General features: G+C 33.8%; 1 non-coding gene across 1 annotated transcript; it reads right to left on the bottom strand.

Annotated features, from left to right (window-relative positions):
* Nucleotides 1-4,390: 4,390 nt before the first annotated feature.
* On the bottom strand, nucleotides 4,391-4,463 carry TRNAE-CUC (transfer RNA glutamic acid (anticodon CUC)). The gene has a single exon. It is a non-coding gene; the product is annotated as a tRNA-Glu (tRNA).
* Between the last annotated feature and the right edge of the window lie 49 nt (nucleotides 4,464-4,512).

Genomic DNA, 4,512 nt, shown 5'->3' with positions numbered 1-4,512 from the left:
GCCTACAAGCCTAGGTCCCCTAGAAATTTAGATTAAGCTTAAGGTTTAGAATTTAGAAATTCTAAATTAATTGAAAATTCTAAAATTTTCAGTTTTAGGTTGTAATCTTTTATTTTTGTAAAATGAAATATAAATTTCCTCTTTGGCAAATTATTATTTTTCTTTCTATTGCATTATTTATTTACTTATGTCCAATCAAAATTAGAAGGTAAAATGCCTTGTTTCAAAATAGGCCATCAAATCAAATAATGCATGCTAAAGGAAAAAGAAATGGTTAAGTTTTACACAAAGTGTCTCTCGAAATACTATTAATCATTAAAACAATATACATCAAATTACTTCCAAAAAGTAATGATGGCCTACTAAACTTGCACACACCATTAATTGGCTGAACTCCAGAAAAATGGTAGGACATATTAGGATTTAGTGGGCAAGCCCAACTTACCCATGTTTACCCACTAAAGGCTAATATTTGGGAAGTTAAAAAGCGAATTAAACTGACGTGTTATCAAATGATAATAGTTGATGGTTCACTTATTCCTGAAAAATAGGGATAACAGTTAATAGAATATATTATAAATATACACTGTTGCTATGGAAGAATTTCAATCCTAACAATCTTTACTTTCTAAAAATCCCAAAAGAATTCTTAAAAAATGGCTGACCAACAAGTTGCCCCTCAACCAAATTTCCCTGGTGAATGCTGGAGGCACAGGTTCAATATAGACATTATTCAAGAAGATTGGGAAGAATTTAAAGAGGAAGAAATTAAGAAATGACAATCCAGCATCACAAAATTCATTGGGAAAGATTCCAAAATCCAACCAAGGGATATGGAGGAAGTAGGTTCAGACCCCACACTTATAGAAAATGACATAGATTTCGTGGCAACAAACATTTGGCCAAGGCTGGAGAAAGGAGTATTACTCAAACTCCTAACAGTCTGTAAGGCATGGTAAGAATGTATTGCAAAACAATATTTCCCTCTTGAACTAGCCTTCAAGTACCACAGATCCACTATCTGTTAGAGTAGTCTTGGGGTCTTCATAAGGAAATACAAGGTTGTTCAGTTGGATGAGAATATGAGCTTCAAAAAGCTTATACAATACAAGTGTACATGTCTTCTATGGCAAGAACACATGATGGAGATGGGGTTCCCAATGCCTCTAGATGAAGATTATTCAGAAGATGATGATCTTGAAGTGGATGAGCATGATGAGCCACAAATCATCATCAGTTTTGCCCACCTTAGAACTTGATAAATCAAGTATTAGGGTAAAACATTTTAATTATCATGGTAAGTAGTTCATCCCTTTAGGAAACTATGTAATGACTATTGAAAATTAATAAAATATCTTTTTGCTTAAATAATGTATTATTCTCATAGAATACTGGTTTCATTTAAATGAAATAATTCTATGTTTACTTTCAATATCGTACCAAATTACATGTATTAATTGATTGTTCAACAAAATGAATGATAAATCAAGGAAGCAAAATTTGGACCTAACTTTAAAATAAAAAAAGGCCTATAAACTTCTCAAAAAAAAAAAGGATCAAAGTATTCAATTACTTACTGATCATGGGAGTTATTATAAAAATAACCGTTTAGAAAATGGACCGGTTATTTAAAGAAGAAAATTGGCCATAACAAGTAATCCATCATTTCATTTTCATCCCATAAAACAAAAAATGAATAACGAGGCTTATGCAAACATATCAGCCGAGTTTGATGATGATTGCTTCAACCACCGTTTTGCTCTCAATAATATAAATGAAGACAAAGAAGCCTTCATAGCAGCTGAGAAGATAAAATGGGAAGAAAAAAAGACAAGATTTTTTGGCGCTGAACCTACAATGGAGCCAGATAGAAGACTTGGCGCTAGCAGAATCAAGTGCCACCGAAGTTGGTGCCAACATTGATCTTTTGTCTACCCATATATGGCCTAGGCTAGCAGAAAGATTACAAGATCAACTGCTAACAGTCTACAAAAAATGGGGAAAAGAGGTTACTACTACCCTTAATTTCCCAAGGCCTCAAACTATGAATTGGGCATATACAAAATGCCTAGTTCTCTCCTGCACCCAGTCCTGCCTCAAAGTGGTAAGGATGGAAGAAGGCCAAGATGAAGCTGAGTGGAGGACAGTGCACTTCAAGTGCTGATGTCGACTCTGGAATTATGGACCCAAGAGAATTTTTTTCTCATGGATGTATCTAACCCTGATTGACAGGAGGTATGCTTGGGATAACAACTACCACATGCTTATCTTCAAAGCCAGGTTCAACAACCCCCTGAAGATGGCTACTACTTGGAGTCACCAGAAGTGTCGGGGGACGAGATTAGAAGCTGAAGAGTATCATGCCATGGTAGAAATTATATGTAGGAAACATTTTCAAATGTTATCTCTAGACGCATTTAATTAATTAAGATGTAATCAATAATTTATCTACAAATAGATGAATTATAATATGAATGTTTATGAAATTACTTCTAATAGTAATTTTCTTAAATGCGTTTCTAATTATTTGATTGTTTAAAACAATTAATTTTTATTTAATCAAATTAAAATTAAAAATAATATGTGTCTATCTATACTTGCATTTCCCAAGAAATTGTCTCCATGAATTGGGCAGTTAGGAAAAGTTAGTGGACCGGTAAATTTAAAAGTCCCTATACACACACACACAATCTCTAAAATATTTGGGACTCAAAATGGATTATACTCGCCTATCCGTGTTTCGTCAACTTGTCCCAGAATATATCCCATATCCATTAAAATGTCCAAATCATCATAAGGTATTGATTGTCATATTTGGAGATAAGGATGAATTTATGAAGATAGAATCCACTAAATGGATTTCTTCTATCAAAGAATGTTTTGGAAATAATCCTATCATACAACGGGATCTAAAACATAAAAGGGGATCTAAAGCCTTTTCAATAGGGTCCAATTTAGATCTCATGCAAAAGTAGATATTTCCAAAGCTGGAAAAAGATGATCAGGTTACCTCTCGTTTGGTTTGCAAAGAGAACATACGAACAAAATAAATTAGGTGATTTTGCAATGCATCTTTAAATTAATGACTTAGTTTTAATATTTTTATATAAAACATAGGTACACATATCTAATAAACGAGTCATGTCATGTTGACCCATTTACTTAAAATGTGTCATAAACTTTGATCTGAATCCATAAAAATAATAATATTAAAAATAGATAGAATATAATTTCATTTTTATAATCAACTTTTCTTTTACAAAATTCAAAATTGTGCTCATAAAAAAAACAATAATTCTGTTGTCGGGACTTGAACCCGGGTCCATGGTCTATGCATTGGCACACAACAAACATATGAAATTTTATAATAATCAAATATATATAATTTTTTTTTCGCATTTGGGTACCAAGATTAATCGCAATTAAACAAGGAAAGAGAACATACGAACAAAATAAATTAGGTGATTTTGTAATGCATCTTTAAATTAATGACTTAGTTTTAATATTTTTTATATAAAACATAGGTACACATATCTAATAAACGATTCATGTCACGTTGACCCACTTACTTAAAACGTGTCATAAACTTTAATCCGAATCCATAACAATAATAATATTAAAAATTCAGAAAGAGCGAGAGATTTCATATCAACCCTTTGGGCGATATGGCTACACAGAAACAACATCGTCTTCAGGAACACAGAAGCAAACCCTACTTCAGTCCTTTCAAGCAAAGATGCACTTCTCAAGGATTATACAGAAGGTGCCAATATCAGGGAGCCACATATCCATCCATCCCATTCCGATGCCCAAAATACGATTGAAGCATTAGTAGCCGAAAGCTTCCGTCAAGGTGAAATCTGCAAAATACTAGTAGATGGGGCTTGGAAAAGATATCGACAACAGATACCACGAGCCGGTATTGGATGGGCTGCCTCAATAGATGGTAATCAAATTTTCGCAGGTAATGCAAAGATAATGACGTTCTCGCCTCTTCAAACGGAAGCCTATGCAATGTACCAAGGATTGCGAGAAGCATTTAGCAAGGGTATCAGCCATGTTCAGGTTCAATCAGACTGCGCAGAGCTTGTTTGAGCAATTTAGAGTCAACAACAGCCACTTTTCTTTTACCCTGGTCCACGACATAAAAGCTCTATGTACTAAGTTTAACTATTGTCTTATTCGTCAGGTGAGCCGGGTTGAAGTTGCTGCAACCCCTGACCTCGTGTAGCAGCGAGACTCGGTAACATAATTAGCTAAGGTTGTTGTCTGTTTGTACTTGTCGCCAAAAAAATAATAATAATATTAAAAATAGATAGAATATAATTTGATTTTTATAATCAACTTTTCTTTTACAAAATTCAAAATTGAGCTCTTAAAAATTCAATAATTCCGTTGCCGGGACTTGAACCCGGGTCTCTCGGGTGAGAGCCGAGTATCCTGACCAACTAGACTACAACGGAAACATATTAATAAAGGAGCAAGTACTAATATAGATCTTCTCTGAAAATA

Source organism: Beta vulgaris, chromosome 4 (assembly GCF_026745355.1).
Source record: "Beta vulgaris subsp. vulgaris cultivar EL10 chromosome 4, EL10.2, whole genome shotgun sequence".
Taxonomy (NCBI): Eukaryota; Viridiplantae; Streptophyta; class Magnoliopsida; order Caryophyllales; family Amaranthaceae; genus Beta; species Beta vulgaris.
Note: the sequence above shows the minus strand (reverse complement) of the source record. Positions and strands in the feature narration are given on the sequence as shown.